The sequence below is a fragment of the Meleagris gallopavo genome, chromosome 5, assembly GCF_000146605.3.
Source record: "Meleagris gallopavo isolate NT-WF06-2002-E0010 breed Aviagen turkey brand Nicholas breeding stock chromosome 5, Turkey_5.1, whole genome shotgun sequence".
NCBI lineage: Eukaryota > Metazoa > Chordata > Aves > Galliformes > Phasianidae > Meleagris > Meleagris gallopavo.
The window spans coordinates 35,582,282-35,602,587 of record NC_015015.2 but is presented as its reverse complement, the minus strand read 5'-3'; the positions used below and the strand labels follow the sequence as shown (position 1 = coordinate 35,602,587).

The 20,306-nt window shown below is 36.7% G+C and overlaps 1 protein-coding gene across 1 annotated transcript in view; it reads left to right on the top strand.

Annotated features, from left to right (window-relative positions):
* Positions 1 to 20,306, top strand: part of MBIP (MAP3K12 binding inhibitory protein 1) — an 80,240-nt gene that overhangs the window by 47,163 nt on the left and 12,771 nt on the right. The gene's annotated exons all lie outside the window — the stretch shown is intronic.

The window sequence follows — 20,306 nt, the reverse complement described above, 5'->3', positions numbered from 1 at the left end:
ATCAGTGTGCAGTATGGAAATGTTTTTCTCATTTTGATCGTACAAAGAGAGCACACTGTGTATCACATTAACACAGTCTGATAGCAACAGATAACAGCTATAAAAATCCAACAGGAAAATTAACAATAATGCTTCAAAAATCATTGCTAAGGACCTGATCGTGCTAATTGATGTTTAGGATCAGTCATCCAATTAGTTCTTTAAAATAGGACTGGCTGCTGTTCTTGTATTATTGAGATTGCTATGTTGTAGACCTTTGACAGTATCAAGCAGTCAATGAATGCAAATTAATGACCATTGACCCACAGAAGCAGAAACAATTACATCTATGTTATGTTGCTTCAGCATCGCAGGGGGTGTCCTGACTCAGTGGATGCACTGCCTAGCCACTGACAGTCTGCAGGGACTTGGAGCTCTTCAGCTGATAGGAAGCAGGGAATCTCACAGCACCCAACTCTTCAGGGTTGATCTATGGAGATCTGTATGGGCTACACAATTCCAAATTCACTCCATCCTGCAAAACCAGGTGCTTGGTCCAAGCCACAGTTTCCACCTTGCCTCAGATGTCCTGAGCCTCTGTGCAAAAACACAGCACAAATGTTTAATCTTAATTATGTCAGCTGAGGAAGGTGCAATGCAGCTTCTCATCCCGGTATGAAAAGCATATGCTTCTTTCTTGACAGAAGTTGGATGGAAGAGACCGTATTTCTGGAGAGAGCTACAGCTATGCAGAGATCAACTCTTTGGGCAAGATAATATACAGGTAAGCTAGAGAAAAAGATGATAAAGTTTTCAAGCAAGGCTAAAATTTCATAGAAATGATCATCTACACAGTTTGTAGTTACACAGAAGAAAGTAGACTTTTTTACCCACTGAAGAAAGAGGAAGGCATCAAATATTCTGAAGAGTCATACTCTCAGAAAGTCTGCAAATATATATTCATTTCAGTGCATGCCTCTTTACAAATGGACCAGCAGAAACATTCATTGTGAAGGGTCATGACGCAGTTACAAGAAGATATCTATCCAAGGAACAGAGGTGAGACCACTGTCAGCAAGGATGACATCCACGCACTTCTTTGTCACAGGACAGGAGCCTCTCCATGCCTGAAAGAGAATAGAAGCAGGATGCTAAAGGAGGGGCAATAGGACCAGGCTTGGGGGAGCATGCTGGGAGTAAACAGGAAACTAAGCACAAAATGTCTTGTAAAGAGATGTTGGAAGCTGGCAGGTGCTTCCTTGTACATTTTATTTGTGGTTATGTGAAGTGAATTCATGGAATGACTGTTGCTTTAAATTCTAGTTGCTATCTTCTAAAAAAGAATTGAGAAGAAATGTGTATAATTATACACAGAATATTAATCTTCTTCCTGGTGATCTACAACTCTAGCATATTCATCATACTGGAACTGTGCTCAAAAGTATTTTCATCTGATTAAAACTGCTGATTCATCGATGCATGTAATCCTTTGCTAATAGTATGTATATAAATAATCTTAACAATTTGCATATCAGTTTTTCCTCCTTTATCATTGTTATTTGTTTTTCTTAAATGCTGGATGCAATACTCAACTTTTACATTTTGATAGGAAAAGAGGGAAGGGTCTCGAGTTGCGCCAGGGATGGTACAGCTTGGATAACAGGAAAATCTTCTCTGAAAGAGTGGTGAGATACTGGAACAGGCTGCCCAGGGAGGTGGTGGAGTCACTGTCCCTGGAGGTGTTCAAGAACCCTGTAGATGGGAGATAGGGAGTGGGTGCTGAGTTAGATGGGTGGTGATGGGTTGACATTTGGACAAGATAATCTTAGAGGTCTTTTCCATCCATAATGATTCTATGATCAATGATTTTATATCTAGACTTTCGGAGAACTAAAGTGCAGTGGTCTGGGATAAATGTAGAAAACCTATCATCTGACTTTAGCTGTGGCACCAGCTTTACTGTGTGACTTTGGATAAGCCTGTAGTCATGCCTACACTGATAGCTAGGAATCAGTTTTAATTACCTGCAATCCTGGACCCACATTTTTAGGACTTGTGAATATTTAAACATGATGAATAGCCATCTAACTCAGTATTGGAAAATGTCAAACTTCACAGTGTGAAACTTGTTGACAATAATACTCTGCAATGTTTTTCTCCTCCAACTTGAAATTCACATTAGCAGATACTTGTACAGTCTCATCAGGAATACGTCAGCTTGCCATTCCTTACTTCCAACTCTTCTGTCCTTCCTCCTATTTATAAAATGGAAGCTATCTTAGAAGAGACAAGGCTGCCGAATGATTCACAGCAGTATTGCACAAGGAAACTTGGGATATTTCTTCCTCATGAAAAAGAAATACGGTGCAAACAGCTTTGGTTTATATCAAATGACATGCAAGCAGGAAATATTGTCTCACGTGGCTCAAACTGTTTGATAGTAACTTCAAGGTGAACCCTAAATATCGTTATAAACAGACACTTAGGGCATATATTTACGAGTTCATGCAGACTCTTGCTTGCTTGCTGCATTGTTTTGAGCTAATAAACTATCATATCTTGATCCTAGGTAGTTGGGTGATTACTACACACCTGTGGATTGGGTTACAGATATCTAAAAATTTGTGATGCTCAGTATCTTGGTATCTGAGATTGTTTAGGAATTTAGCTACTAGGCCAAAAGTTTCTATTCTGAATATGCAAATTTCTACAGTGCCTCTGAAAATTAGATCCTCTATCTATCTAGTCAGTGCCTAATTTCATAGTTGATATTCAGAAATGCTTTTCCAACCTCTGTTTTTTTGTTTGTAAAAATGGAACATTAATACTTAATTGCTTCTCAAAACTTTGTGGGAGTTAATGTTTCTAAAGCATTTCAAGAATGAAAAGGACCACATAAACTGACAACTACTGTAATTAAGTATGAATTATTTAAAATGAAAAATTTGTATTGCAAATGAAGTGCTGTAGCAATATATTGAACAAACCACCAAAAACCTCACAAAAATTACTAACCAAAATAGAAGGCTTAGACATCATCATTTCTTAGCAAAGTGTTAAGCATTAACTGGATGTTAGTAATTGATCTCATGTGCAGATTGCCTCATTTTCATGGAAAGCAGTTTAACAAAAAATATTTTACTTTGTATTTGGAAGCGACAGGAGTATACATGTGGTCAGGGAGTCAGCACTGACTTTGCAAATCCCAGCAGCAGTTTCATAGTGACTGTTCGTATCTGGCATTTCGCTATTATCTTGTATCCTCTGTTATGCAGTGTAGAGACATTTTTTCTCTTGCAACATTTCAAATGTCAGTTCTGTGTTAGCTACTGTTTGATTATATGGACACCAATAGGACAGTTAGGCTTAAATTCCTATTCTGGTATATCATCTGGTACAAACAGATAGCACTCCAAATAATAACTTTAATGTATTTGAAAAAGATAAGACTCTTTAGGGCCTGTGTTAGCAAGTTTCTAGGTTTCGGCCTAGGTAGCTAAAGCATACTGGTCTTGTCATGTACAGGTGAACTGGAAGCATTTGCAATACATATATTTTTCTGCAGTATTATTCTATGTGTCTCCTACACCTAGATTTTCAAATATTTTTTTTTAGTTTAGTCTAATTTTGAAATACTTCAAATGGAATAAATTATATATTAAGTAGCAAGGAAATTATTTTCTCTTTAAATCTGCTCTGTGAAGGCTATCTTTTAATTTATAAGCCAATGTATTAAAAAAAGCAATATAGCTCTTTTCCTGTTTGTAAAACAATACTTCTTTTTAAGGACAATTATTATAAATAACTACATGCAACCAAATGCAACATGCAAATATGCATTTTTAGCAAATATCTCAAGTGAGAATTTTCGAGGTGAAACATAATGGATACTGTATGAGGAAAAGGAAATAAATAATTCATCTATAATATAGTATGACAATACAGTGATATTTAGTAACAACATTCTGCTAGTAAATAGATACCAATATTCAATGCTTCTTCTTAAAAGTACAGGTGCTATTATTTTGCAGACAATTTGCAAAATTATTCTATTCAGAATAAGACCTAATGGCTGGGAAAAGGGCAACGTAATGTCACTATTGAAGACAGACTCTAGGAACACTTCAGGTAATTATAGACCATTTAGTTTGGATGCCTTTTGGGAGGAGAGAATCTCAAAGAGCATTTTTGGAGATTAAATGGGTACCATTTAGAAAAGCACAGCTTGATGAAGGATAGACAATATTACCTCAGGAATGAAATGTCATGCTTCACTACATTCCGGATTTCTTTAAAGTTATACATAATCAGAGCAACCAATAAGTAGCAAACATTCGGTTTTCATATTCTAGAGTATTCAGGAAAACCTCAAATAAATGATAAATATAGAGTATTATGATTCTGGTAAACAAAATGTAAGAAATATTTTTTAAGAGGAAAACTTTATTATTCTGAAACAAAGAGGAGTAGAACAACATGGGTATTAATGATAGGGCTTTGCATTTGCATTTTATATGTATTAGTGAGAATAGAAATACTAAGATCAGGCTATCCAAAACCACATTATTTAAGTTCCCAGAGAGTACTTAAGTATATATACAAATCTATGCAGATACTGAAACCTTATTGTTAAAGTAAATGGAATTATACAGGTGCTGAAATGATTTATAGAGAATAGAATGCTCAGCCTCTTCAAACATAAACTCACTGAATTCTGATGAAAAGAAACATCATTCACAAGGAAAAAAAGAAACGTTTTTTGTAACTTATTCACCAGAAGGTAATACGATAATTACAGGACACAGTTTTTTAAATTCAACCTTCTCATCACTTCAATAGTACTGTGTTCTGACTTACACAACTCAGATCCATTCAACTTTCTCACTCTACCATTTAAAATTTCTTGTATTCCTAGACCAGAAAATTGAGTGCTTCAAACAAAGGGAAAAAATGAAACAATCAAGAATTTCCAAGAACAGTTGAAGATTTTGAGTATCTTTATGCTTGGATGCTGGAGCAAAAAATCTTTGAAACACTTGCCCTACAGAAAACAGATAAGTACTTGTATCTTTGAAGTCTGATTTTAAAAAAGTCCCGAATTCAGCACAAACAAATGAAGACACCCAAGACTGTGAGGCCACTGTTCTTGACATTTTTAGCTAAGATATACTGTAATTGGAGTATCAAAGAATAATCATGCAGCACGTTCAAGAGAAATATATTTTTACAATGCAGAATTATCCAGTTCAGATAAATGGATATCAATCTAATTCAGAGTACTATAAAGTTTATTCAGTAAAGTCACTTACTGTACCGTTCTACATTAAGCATATCAATACTATAAGACTCAAGAACATATTTATATAATGCACATTTAAAAACAGAATATATTTAGTTAAAATTTCTTTTCTAATTCTTTCTCCAATGCTTTTCTTTCTTCTCCAATATCAGTAGCAGTTTGAGATTTCAGCTCAAACTTCATTCTGAAAATCACTATTATAGAAAATATCCTCCAAACAAATTTATAGCAGACTGCAATTTTAGAAATCTTATGACAAAATAGTGAATTAATTTGCATAGCAGTATTTTGCTTTTGATTTCTTCCAAGTCCTATGGGCATACACATTTGAGACATAAATGATATAGTTCATATGTTAGCATCAAATTACCTTTCAATATCTTACTTTTTTGAGTGTTTGATAAAGAAAATCCTAACCAGCAAAAACACGAGGGAGGGTAGAAGTATTAAAGTAAGGAAAGTATGTAGGAAAATTTTTAACAATTATCCTTGACATAGGCTTTATCTAGGAATATGAACACTCTCCAAATCACTTACTAGAAACAATGCTCTAAAAATGACTCACAAGAAGAATACAAGGTAGACCTCTTTCTTCAAGAGATCTTGGAAATCCTACATGGTTTCAGACTAAAAGAAAAGGGATGTAGGTTGGATATAAGAAAAAAGTTCTTTTATGATAAGGGTGGGGAGGCATGCAACAGGTTTTTGAGAGAGGTGGTGGATGCCCCATCTGTGAGATATTGAAGCTCAGTCTGGATGGGCCTTTGAGCTCCTGATCTAACTGTACTTGTGCCTATTCACTGCAGAGAAATTGGGCCAGATGACCTTTAAAGGTCCCTGAAATATTTCTAAGTTGATGACTTGGGCAAATCAGTTTAGCAGAAAGTATCCCTGATCATGAGGCAGTGAGGGGTGGAAATAGATTCAAGTGTCATATATGGAGTTTTGGTAGATTTTTCACGTCTAGAAATTTTACAATCACAAATAACAGCACGCTTTCTGAAATGGGCTCTAATTTCAGAAGGAATTAATTTCAGGAAATTTTTAGATCTACATCATGTGGGAGGTCCAACTAGGTAATTGTGATGATTTCTGTTGCCTTTATTACAGACAATCTAAGAACCTGTGACTGAATAGTTGTTGCTGTACCACTCCTTCCTGGGAAATAAGCATTATGGTCACAACATTCTTTCAGTGGCAAAGCTCATCTTAACTACCAGCTAAAGTATCAGACCTTAAAATGAGACTGATGTTTTGTCAGTATGACCGATTTTGTGTGGCTCTATGTATGTTTTTGATAATTTCACTTATTTCTAGTTTTATAGAATCACTGTCACTGAATAAAATACAAATAATTTCAATATTTTACCTAAGTGCACTCATTTTAGAAAAAAAAATGTTATGTTCGATCACACAGATATGTCATGTATAAATTGACTATTAAAGTTTAATAATCCAGTGCTTAATGTATAACTTATGTGTATATATGTCTGTTCAAGTAATAGAATCATAAAAGTAAGCATTCAGAAATATGTTTTCTTATTCAGTATTACAGTTTTAAACAATATCCATAAAAAACCATACATGTGAAGAAGACTGAATGTCACCAAGGACACAAATGACAACTTTTGATTAACAAAGACGTGAGATTTTTCTGAAAGGAAAATTTCAGAAGATAAAAATTGGAAAATTAGGCTATTAGAGCATTTTCTGGTTACAGTGTATAAGAGATTGCTCAAGTACATCACTATTTAAATATCCTGCTCCCATTTTCTTTACCAAGACTGGTATAATTTTTCACTTTGGACACAGTTTTAGGATAGGGTTTACACATGGAATCCGCTTCTCTAGTTTTGAAAAGCACAAGTGTATCAGAATCTGTCACCGCTTTATCTTTGTGTAGCATGCTGCACTAAGCTGAATTTTATTCTTGGGCAAATGTAAAGATTGGTGAGGATGCAGGGGATCCCAACCTTTGTAAACACTGGTATAATCTGCAGAGGTACAAAGAGAGGGAGAAAGAGAATGAGAAACATTGATGAAAGAATCCACAGTGCTTAGGAGCCCCAATTATGGACTGAGATCCCATTTCCATTGTTCAATAACAAAAGATGGTTCTTGTCCCAAAGCACTTACAATAAATGTGAATTTAAAATTCATTTCCAAGGAATGTGAGGGTACTTGTTGTGCATGGTATTTAATACATAAGCAGTACACTTTTGGAAATGACTTATACTAGTGGAATAAAGCCAGACTGAGCCTGTTAAACTCTGTTCACAAGATTAAAAAAAAAAATTATTGTGTGGTATTGGGCAAAGACATAAAATCTTCATTAACAAATTTCGATTTTTAAATGTCTTTGTACATTAGGTATAGAATTTATGCACCTGATGGTGTCTGAGAAAGAAAAATAAGATTTTGCATTCTGTTACTAAATGACCTTGATAACCATAATAGAAATTATAAAATATGTTCTATATTATGAAAAATGTATTCTCCAAAGTATTACAGTAATTAATTTTAAGATCATAATAATTTAACAGTCTCTCACTTCTTCAAGTACTCAGGCCTTGGATAATTGTTTGAACCTTCACATGCATATTTCTTGCAAAATATTTGTATACATTTTTTATATTCCAAGTTCCTGACTTTCCTTGAAACATATTGAAAGATAGCATGATTTAATGAAAGGATAGATGAAGATATTTCATGGTCTTTCATGACACAGCCAAAATAAAATGAAGCTATGTTCACAGACATATTTTCAAATGTTTCAACTTATACAAAATCTTTTTATTTTCTGCTTTAATGAAAGAAATGAGCTTCCATGAAAGACATATCTTTCACCCAGAGCAAGAAGCACTATTGCTTCACTCTCATTGGTCTGGACAGATGGATAAAATTCTCCCATACTCCATAGGTCATTTCTTAGCAGTATTATATAAGCTAAGCTAAGTCCCTGCGTCTCAAAATAATATAAAATAAAATAAAATAAAATAATATAAAATAAAATAAAATAAAATAAAATAAAAATCATTAGGAATGACATATATCACTACTAACATTACTGGGATCTTGCCATACTTTTATGCACAAACCATCTCCCTGATAGCTGTGATGATCTATAGAACTCCGGAAATTTTCAGTTTTTCCTACATGCTTCTTTTTTCACACTTTCCACCATCTGCTTCTTTCTGTAAGCTGATCTTGTGAAGCTGCTCAAGAGAAAAACACCCCCAAACTCCCCAGTCTGTTTGGTTCTATAGCATTGTAAACAGCAATGTTTCACGCAGACCGTAAGTAATGTTGCATAAAAAACTATTGGAGAACAACGACTTCTCAGATATGAGGCGTTTTCTTAATTTCTGCCCCCCTAACTTTATCATTTAAAATAGACACCATGCCCAGAGCTTCCTCTCACATTTTCTACCTATAGTTGTTCCCTAGGCAAACTGAAATTCTTATATCTATAAATCGCAATATTTTCCCAAACTTTCTTACATGATCCACCACTTGGTCCCTTTCTTCATCAGATTTCTTTCCCTCTTCAAACAAAGTTCCTATTCTCCCATCTTTTGCATATGTTTGCACTGCAGGACCAGCAGGATCAGTCTGGAAGAGCCTTTATCTGCACTGTCTACTGGCATAATGCACTATCTACAGAAAAGAATATCTACTTGTGTTACTGTCAGGAGACAGTAAATATGTTGCATTACACCACTTCTCTAGCTACTACATTTGATTTGTCAACCTCAACAGTCAGGAAGGAGCTGTTGGATGTATCTGAACCTCACTGAAAGGAAAGCAGTTTCTGAGCCCAAAATGACATCATTCGTGCTGCACTACAAGAACCAATTTTCCTCTCCTAGTTGTCATAGTGCCTCCTCCTTGGCTCTAAAGAGTAGTCCTCTCTTTCTACAGCCTTTCAGCAAACCTGAGCAGATTTTCTGTAAACTTTATTTGGGTATAGGTGATTATTTATATGCTGAGAGCTAAACTTCCTCATGTTCTACCTAAGTCCATTCTTTGTATCCAACAATAGCAAATGTAGAAAATATTTCAGCCTTACAAGCATTTACATTGAAATCAAAGCAAGACTTCCACCTGTCAAAGTACTGTGTACTTGACTCTAAAATTTGCCAGAGGTTCTTCCAAAGGTTATGCAAGGCCCTGATTTGGAGAAAAGGTGATGTGCATTTATGTCAGAAACTGTGCTACGCTCAGCTGTATATACTGACTCAGCTGTTGTGCAGACACCTGGCAGATACAGACCCTCAGCTGTCATCTGTGCTGCCTGTATTGTGCTATCACATCCCCATAATCTTAGAGTAAAAAGGGAGAAGTAGAGGCAATAACTGTGGAGAAAGGAGAATACAGTAGATTTCATATAATCTCTAATATCAAGAACTGTAGGTAACAGAATAGTTGATTTTGCTTACCACCAGAGCAATTTTCACAGTAGGTGATATGCAGAATTAACCTGGACTCATTCACATTTTAGAATAATTGAGATTTACACACCTAAAACTCATGTTATGTATAGGGCAGTAATCATCATTACAATAGGAACTGTCTGTCAGATGCCTGCTTCCAAAGAATCTTCTTGGACATTACATGGAGAAGACATTAGGATTTTGTAATCTGCAGAGAATAATAGATTCTGTGTGACACTGTTGGGAGAAACTTCTTAGAACAGCATCTCTACTTGCTGATAACTACCGCTTACCTTCTCTACCTAGAATGAAAAACAAAAATCAACTAGCAGAAAGAGGCTTTATTCTTTGATACCCAGCTCTGTATCAAACACATAGGAACACATATCAACAACAGAGATTTAAGACAGGGAAAAGAAATAATGCAAAACAATGTATTACATTGGTGATCTCCTTCTGCTTTTTGGGCTAAAAGGGAGACAACCAGAGTATGATTACGTTGAAAATTCCCGTAGTTACCTCTACTTCTTGCTTACTTTTCCTAGATTTTATAGAAGTCATCAAAGTTTTCCAAGTTGAGCTGGGCTGCCCTTAATATGAGTGAGATTCAGAGACAGGCTATGTGGGATAAACTGAGTAAATTAGTAAATTCCCTTGTATAATGGCAATCATGCCTTGAGCTTTTACAATTGGGCTTTTGTTCTCAGCCCTTTTAATATGTCTTTTTCTTAGAGGTGAACTTATGTGTGAGAGCTAAAGCAGGTCTCTCACAGCCCTCTGCTCCCAAGATATCATCCAGAAAAAAGAAGATTAGCTAAGTATTTATTTCTCCTTTCATTTTCTTTTCTATAGCTCTGTATTTGGTTTCTGTACCTCGGTTGTTGTTTTTTGCTGTTTTTTTTTGTCCAGTTTTAGAGGCTATATTGAATATATATATTAATTTTCTAATTGTATTTGAAAGATTTTGAATGATTATATATGAAATTCTAGAAATGCGTGTATTTTTAAATGGATAACTTTATTTTATTTTACTACCATTTGTTTTTTATAAAGTACTCATTGCACGTGGTATTTGGGAGAAAAGCAGGCTTATCCTACATGTTTAGTTTATTTGATATGCGATGATGTAATATCCATAAAATAACCATTTAAACTATTCTGTAGTACTTAAAAATACTAAATCATATTTCATAATTGGTGACAGTTTTTCCTAATGAAATTGCTAAGATAAGTCACTGGAATTTGTGGCTTTGTTTTGTTCAGTTGACTGTTTATTACATCTTAAACATAAAAGATTTATTTCATTGTCTTTGTTACTTCTAAAACCTCTGCATTCCTCATACATGAGCAGCTGGGAATTTGGCATTAACCTGGATGATCTGAACAGCTGAATGGATGGGGGCCTTAGGAGGTTCAACAAGGGCAAATGCAAAGTCCTTCACCTGGGGAGGAATAACGGCATACATCAGAACAGGTTAGAGGCTGACCTGCTGGAGGAGCTCTGCTGAGAAGGACCTGGGTGTCCCAGTGGACAACAGGTTGGTTGTGAACCAGCAGTGTGCCCTTGTGGCCCAGAATGGCCAATGGTATGCTGGGATGCATTAAGAAGAATATGGCTAGCATGTTGAAGAGGTAATCCTCCCCTTCTGCTCTGCACTGGTGGGGCCACATTTAAAATACGTTGTCTAGTTCTGGGTTTCTCCGTTCAAAAAAGACCGGGACCTCCTAGAAGGAACCAGTGGAGAGCTACAAAAATGATTTAGGGTCCTGGCATATCTCCCTTACGAGGAAAGGCTGGGACTGTTCAGTATAAAGAAAAGAAAACTGAGTGGGGATCTTATCAATGTTTATAAATATCTAATGGGCAGGAGTCAAGTGGAGGGGCCAGGCTCTTTTCAGTATTCCCAAAGACAGAACAATGGGCAACAGCCATAAAATGGAACAGAGGAAGTTTCTTATGAACATGAGAAAGAACCTACTATGCAGATTAAAGAGCACTCAAACAAACTGCCCAGAGAGGCTGTGGAACTTCCTTTTCCAGAGACATTCAAAAGTCACCTGAATACTTTTCTGTGTAACCTACTCTAGATAACCTGCTTTAGCAGGAGGTTGGACTAGATGATCCCTGTGATTCTGTTACTTTTATTGATGAAGCCCTTCACCTAGTCTGTTATTGAATCAGGCACATCCTGTCCCCTTCCAAAGTAGTAAGTCCCTTACAACTCAGCCCTGCAGTTCTGTTCTGAGACTTCTCCTATCTTACTGTATCTCAGGGTATCAGACAAGTCTGAGATGTGCCCCTTTTGCATGGCCTAACATGCAATTAGGCCAAGCACAATCAGCTGGGCAAGCTTTGCCATCTGTGCTTTTCACCATGCCTATTGTGCCTGCAATTCCACATAAGTGTCATCACAATTCCTAGTATTCAAGGGCTTCTGTGCAAGCTACCTATTTTAGTATTTACTTTAGTGATTCATGAATATTTTGAAACACATTCCCCTTGAAATCACAGAATCAGATCTTTTAATTAAAAAGTTAGGTGACCATCAAATGCCTATAGATTGCAGTCTCTTCACAGGCAAGTTGTTCTGAGGACAAAATCTCTAGTGAATCTCAGTTGCAAGACTTAGGAAATACCTTTCTCTCCCATCACTTCAGAAACTCAAACTTGCTGTTTACATTGGATTGGGAAATTGGTATGAAATCATGAAGTGCTTATAAATTTTAATGCTCTTGTTCACCTAGCTTACTGCCTTCTTATCTGCCCTTGTAAATTACTTAAGATAGAAACTGAAGAAAAGGCAGTTATCCTGCTGTTGTCTATTTAGCTTTTACTAAGTAAGCTGGCGTGTGGATCATACTCATTCTCAAAACCAGTCCATATCTAGAAGTATTTACGTAAGTTTTTTTGCATTGTATACCAACCTTTGCAACACTAGTATTAACTACTGACATCTGCCAAGGCTGACTAGCAAGTGCTTCACAGTATCAATTCAACCTAAGCAAAAAGCATGTGTGAGTGCTGCAGTGCTCTTGTTAATGCCAATAAGAAGTATCAGAGCTCATATGACACCTAGCAGAAATTAGTACCCACATTCAAAGAAAAGCTTTTGTTGTTTTCCAGAGTATTATGTGGACTTTATTGAGATGACTGCATCTGACACCTGCTGTAATATAAAATGCAGCTATAATTAGCCAACTGATGCTCTCTGCAGTTTAGGTCGAAACCCTTCTGTGGGAATTATGCTTTAAAATATTCAGAACTCCAAGTGGCTCTCATTACATTTAATTTTTACTTAGAATTAGGTGGTCTAGAAAAAAAGTTAGGATTGTAATAGCCCCCCGCTGAATGCCACACAGCAATGTGAAAACCCATAGATTTTTTTCCAAATAAAAAAATGAGAACAGCAGACTACACTACAGCCTTCAATTGAAGTCTGGCTTTGCTTAATTGTACTTTTTGCACTCATCAGTCTCTCCTCTTCAGAGCAAGCTACAAAAATTGCCTGAATAGCCAAAGAAAAGTTTCCCACAGTCACTGGCCACAGAAAAACACCATTGTCCTTCCTCACAGTTTGATGGACAACATTTCTATAAATGGGTAGCCAGTCTGTCAATGGTACCCTCACTGAAAAGGCAAAAGAAGAGAACAGATTCTGCCAATATCTGACAAAGCATGTTAACACATAATCAGGCATTCACTAGTCAGGCAGCTGCCCCTGGGACCTTCATAACACAGGTGCCTGTAAGCCATTTCCTATTCACAGATAAAGGAAACAAGCAGGAGATACCTGGGAAAGGAGCAGTCTATTGTGGCCTGTCAAACGTCCATCTCCTAGGCTGCTTGCATAAAAACAGAAAGAACATAAAGGAAACTTCAGCATGAACTGCTAAATTAGAAAACAGCAAAATACTCTCCAACTCCATATATTTTTTCTTTGTTTAATTAATAAGAATAATTAAAGAGTTGCAAAGGAGCACTGCACCTTACAGAGGTATCTTCTTCAATCCCTTTATTGCATGAAAGTGAGCAAAAAGTCTGTCATGTCCCCAGCTCCAATAGCTAGGACAAAATCAGCAGTGGTGGTCCCAGGACTATAACTTTCACCCTCTGCATCTTTGGTATGAATTTTCCTTGCCTAATCTGCTTACTTCTTCACCCAATTGAGATTATTAAATTCATCCTGTAACTGAGAAAACAGGACATTTTTGATGAGCTGGTCTAGTGTGATAAATAGTTGATCAAGCTGCAAAACTAAGGCTCTTTCCCTATTTTTTTGCCAACTTCATCTTAACATCATCATCTTCCTAATAAACTAGAATCAGTGAGTGGAACAAACAGATGACATTTCACAGCTGATGTTACCTAAAGGCCCCCAAGCAGAGTGACAGTTTTAACAGGGAATAGATCAGGATCAGGCAACAATCGCAGTTAGCTTTTTGCAAAAGGAAATGTTTATCTTTTCTGATAGCAGATAAACATCTCTATTTCATACACTCAGCATATTAAATGACAAACTCTATAGCACTGGGCAGGAAATTTAGCTTACATTTATGCAATCGCCTTGATTTTTCACACCAAGTTAAAAACTTAAAGCAGTGATTTTAGGAGTGCTGTTTGTACATTTAATGTCAAATGCATTAAAAACATTATCAAACTCCATCAAAGTTCCCAGTGCAAGCATCTCAAAGAACTAATATTATTGGGTGGTTGGCTCCCACAGGTGATACGCTGCCTCTGAGAACATAAAATGCTGCAGTGCAACACAAAGTACTTGCAGGACAAGCTAGAATATGGCATGGTGAGAACTACCAAACACGGAAAGTCTTTTCACATGAAATAGTGCTGATGTCTTGTCTTCTCCTCAGCAAAAAAAAGTTGAAAGAGCGCAGGTATGTCTTCTTACATTTATAATTCTCTAACTAGATCCACTCTTTAAAACAGGTGATGTAAATACACACACATTTATACATACATACATATATACATACACACACACAAATACGTAATATATACATATGTTTATATGAATTTTAAATATAGAAGCTCTTGAAATACAGTGATTCAAATGGAACTCATTGCCATAATGTAATTAAGATGAAACCAAGAGTTAAAAAGTTTTAGAGAAGATGCAGTATTGTAAAATGTAAACAAGAAAAGATATGAAATGCCTATTGTCATTTTTTCTTGCTCAGATTGGAGAATTCCACGTGTATGAGCTTTAATAGTATCACCCATACCTGTGCAGCTAACTGGAGTTTTACTTCTCAACATTTAAAAAGGGCTACTTGTTCTCTCTTGTTCAATCAGCCTCAGGTCATTATCAAACTTACAACCTAGGCCCAGTCTTGCAAAGGCTTTTACACACAGGCTTAGCTTTATGCACATGAATAGTCCTTTAGAATTCATTAGAGTGATTTGTGCACAAAGTAAGCAGGTGCATGACTAGCTTCACTGAAGGATTGGGACCCAAAATGCCAAAGACTCCATATTCCCTACTAACAAATGCCTCTTCTGCATTAGAAAAAATACTGACAGTGTAAAAACAAGTGTGATCTTCTGTTTTGTCTGATTACTGTAATAAAATAGAGAATCACTGAATATTGAACTATAGAATACATTCAAATAACTTTATAGTTACTTGATATCAAAAAAGAGCACTATGTATTTTTCTTGTACAGATGTAGAACCTGAAGAATACTGCAGGTGGTATAAACAAGTATGTTATTTCCAGAGGAGCTTAAAGGATTTAGATGCCTTATCTTATGTTGTAATATCTTAAGGCTATCATAAGAAGCTCAACTTACCTATGTCATATAGGTCTCTAATTTCAACTATCCCTTCACAAATCTTGTATCAAACTTCATGTCTTGGTTTGGTTCCTCAGTAGATACCGAATGATTGATCAGACCAGTAAAGTTAGACGTGGTCTATTAGATAATAAATGTCTAATCACTGTGGTACAGCACTCTATAGATTAAACCCCTGAAGCAGAAGGCCAACTTAAATTTGAACAGCTTCACAGTTCTGCAGAAAAGTCTAGGAAGAGTGTATGTTTAGTAAAGGATTTGGCTCCAGTCAAGCTGAACTGTGAAAAGCATGTACATAGAACAGCCAAAGAACCCTATTTTAAATATTCCTAAGCACCTATCACTATTATTTATTTTAAAATAATAGTCCAATTACACTAATAAAGATGCAAACTACAGCTTTTAAAATCAAGCACTCAGCAATCAAGGAATCCCAAAAGTTAAAATTCCTCTGAAGTAAATGTGCTGCATTCCTGTTTTTCTGTTAAATATAGATTTTCAAGTATCCCATTAAACCTGAGGTAAATATATGTGCAGCATGTACATATTAATGCAGTAGAAAAGTATTAATTTTTAGAATATCTTCAGCTATGAGTGCTTAATTTCACAATGCTTGTGTAAGTTTACTAACAGTTCACAGACATGGGAAACATGGTGAGCACAGATATCTGCTTTGCAAGATACCTTCTACATTTTCATGTTAGAGACTCAAAAGGAAATTATAGGAAGTTTGAAAGGTTTATAATCAAACCTTTCAAAGTAGCTACAGAAGTCTAAATCTGTGCACACTAAATGATTATAATAATGGTTCACGGACTTCTAAGAAGAGCTGTTGAGTTTGGCCTTGCGAAGGTGAGTACTCGATCCCAAATTACATAAGATTTGAATTAATGAACTGAAGAATTTTGCAGATTATGCAAATTTTATTTGCCTGTTGAGAAAGAAAGAGGGGACAGGTAAGGAGTAAAACTTAAACATGTAAGTAAAGTGAGCAAATAAAACATTAACAATAAAGACTAAAGTAAAGCAAAGCATAGAGCATTATTAAAAAAGGTAAAACAAAAGCAGGATTCTGACAGGAAGAGCCATGTGACTATATGCGTGTAAGGGTAAGGAGATTGAATACGAAGCAGGTGACAGCTAAATGAAGACTCTGTATTTTGTTAAGAATTATAACATTATAAACATAAGATAAACATAAGATATTTATATACTTTTGTTGTTGTTGTTGCTGTTATTTCCTTTGAATGCAAATACATCACAGCATATCTCACACAGCACATTTCACACAAATCCCACATCAACCATGATGGAACAGGGCTTTTTAATTTTTACAGCATGAGCAAAACACCAAGAGATCTGCAAAGTGCTGGCTTTTGGTGGAAGACAGTTCCTATTTGACAATCAATGAAGTGATTTGATGTTTGATGAAGTAGCTTTAGGGCTACTGTATAAAATTAGGCACCAGCTTAAGCATCTTGTTGAATCAGAACCAGAATGTTGTGCTGGGGCGATGCCTCTTCCTGGATACCTTGGCATCTACATTGAACATAGAAGAGCTATTGGCTCTTCTTCTGAAATTAATGTTTGGAAATATCAATACACTTCTATTCTGGAAGGATCTTTGTTACATCCATTTCTATTTTAATCCAATGAGTAGATTACTATCAATTGTCTATTTGTAGACTGAAACGATTTAGAACATCACTAATAATCTGGATACTAAAAAAACACCACCTTTACAGCAGTGAGCGCTGAGCTGCACCACTTTCCTGAGGCTTTGGGCAGAATTCAAGGTATTGTTTTTATCTATCAAGTTCCAAATAATTTTAGTTTAATTTTTCTGAATTGCCTCTTTTGCCTTTCCATGGTGCTACAGCTGACATAAACGAAAATACACCAAATGAGCTTTTCAATTCAAGAGAAAAATCTGCTCGTTCGTTACACAGGCTCCTTAGATCAGCACTTCACTCTTCAGCACAACAAACCTCAACCAGTGGTTCATTCCGCAAGGCACCCACCTTTCTTTTGGTGCTAGCTGGGGACAAAATTAAAGTCTGAGTTCAGAAATTATGTAAATGTAATGCTTAACAGAAGAAATAGTGCTAGTAATTATGACAGTGCTGATTAGCAAATATAAGTTCTGTCAACTTAATAAACTTTACTGGGATCTTAGGGCATTTAGAGGCATCTAGAGTGGGAAAGAGCTGTGTTATTTCACAAACAAGATCAAAAGAAGCAATAGTTTAGGGAAAAAAAAGAAAATCCTTTTTCATTTTAATAATCATTTTCCTCTTTTTATTTCTTCATTTGTTATTGAACAACACTGTTGTTGAGTTTACATCTTTCAAGGTGTGGGGCTTTTATATGCCTCAGAGATCCATTTCAGGGATTAAAACTGTGGAAGATTTAATCTTACCATGACAGCTCCATCCCTGAATGTTCAAAATGGTTTCTAGATTATTATTATCAGTCAAATCATTAAAATTGCCAAAAATAACCATTAGTGCCAACTTACACATATTTAAATCTTCTGATCCTTCTTTGTAAACTAGTATCTCCATCGCTGGCAATCCACTATTTGCCAATTTTCTGCAGATACCCTGCATCTTCCAAGCAATAAGAGCTTCCAATATTTTATTGTGTCATCAGCTTTAGAATGCATGCCATGTAATTTCCTCTGTTTTTATGTGAGGCCTGGATTTACTGTGGCCAGTTTTACTGCCAGAGGTGATTGCAAGTGCATTCATTTTCACTGCGCACTATATTCAGTGAACGTATAATCATCTTTTGGAACTGTTCTGCTCTAATTTCTCTCTCCTATTAGATATGAATGTTTAGCATAGTTTGTTCTTAGCTTTATTTGTGCATTTTTCCCTATGCTCATTTTCACACATGGTCTCATCTTTCCAATCTCTTAAATCACTTTGGATTATTGCTCTATCTGTTCATGTTTGCATAATGTATTATATAATTTAATCTGTGAAATTTCAGATGATAACAAATTTATTCAGTTAGCAGCTGCAACATGGATTGAGGCTTTCTGAGAGACTGAAAGTAGGAAGAAATTCTGTGGTCTCTTTACCATTAGGAATCAGCACTGTTTCTCTAAGAGAAGATGCGTAATGGTTCACATGATCTGAATCCAGCCAAGTGTGATCTAGCTCAGTTCAGGTAAGATATTATTGTAAAGCACGTATCTCCATGAAATATATTTTTAAATCATTACTTCTGAAGTCAATAATTTGCCTCCGGAATTGAGCAGGCTTTCTCTTTCAGTTGAAGGTCCAGAACTTGCTCATGATCTCATAGCAGTTCAGACATATTATCATTTTCCAAGGGTTTAAGTCCGCCACGTCAGCTAGCAACCTGCTCATGTGCTGCAGGAATTGCAGCATCATCTAGACAATAAAACAAACAAGCAAACAAACAAAAAAAACAAGTGTGATGAGACAGAAAATGAAACAAAACCAAAGATGTCAGTGCTTTCCCAGCATTTCAGAAGACTTAATACCTTATGAAAAGGTAAACATACATCTGGTTGATAAGTGGACATCCTCTGCCCATCTTGTCTGTTTGCATTTTTTTTCTACCTTTAACATTCTTTTGCTGTTTACTAATGATCTCTCTTTGGGCATGAAAGATTCATGATGGGGAAGAAACCTAAAATGTCAAGACTGGTCTATCCTGCACAGCTATGTGGTCTCCCTTCATAACACAGAAGGAGAATTGGCTCATAAGCCTCAGAAGATCCTTTCCAAGAGACAGGAAGGATGAAGAGAATCAAGAGAAAAAACTGATTGTAAAGGAAATCTTCTGGGGGAAGGAACAGGAAAATGCATGAAGCCTAAAAGATAGAAATTAAGTGATGAAAGGAAACACCAGGTAGAAAACTTCCATCAGCACTGCTGCGGTCCTAAGAAAGAAGTTGAGCAGACTGCATTTGAGGAAGTAGTCTATCCCTACAAACAGAGTGTGACAAACTTGTTCCTCGTCATCTGGCGATAGAGCAACCCTTCTGTAACCTGAGCAGTCTAGGTTTTGAAGAGAAACTCATGAATGTATAAAAGTTAAGTAATAATCAGAAATGTAAGGCAAAAGAAGTGCAGTAATCTTGTATGCTTAGTATGCTTAGAATTAACACACGTCCTTCCCTCCACGAATGCTCTCAGTCAAGGCACTGTGCATGCAGCTGAAGGGCAGGAAGGGACAGGAGGCAAAGAGAAGAACAAGGGGATTGCAGGGAGGGGATGTGCCACAGTAGCAGCTGCAGCCCAGGTTCAAAGCCTGTTAAAACCAAAGATGCCAAATCAGCACGCTGGGCAGGCTATGCTGCCGGCCCAACATGCTGTGACTTTGTGGCCATTGAGATGGTATTTTACCAGAGAACTGCAATGGACTTGAGCTGAGAAAAGCTCCTAGGGAGATTAATAAAGGTGCAAAAGCTAAGAGGTTCCCGCAGTTTTGGGAAAGCCATGTGTTTGACACGTTGTGGAGCCGCACACAGCACGCCACTCCAAGATGGACAGGCACGTGTCCTTCCCGCGGGGATCAGAGGAGGACGGGCAGCGTCTGGCCGGGACAGCCAGCTCTGCCACAGCTTCCCCACTGGGGGCCCTGCTGCGCTGGGCACAGTCTCTCCTTGTAAGGAGCGCGGCTGCACTCGGCAGCTATAAAACCCCGCACACCTCGAGAACCGCATTCACCACCGCAACACAAGCCTTCGCACCAAGGTCCGCGATTGGCTCCTGCTCCTGTCCATCATCGCTTGGGGGCGGCCCGCG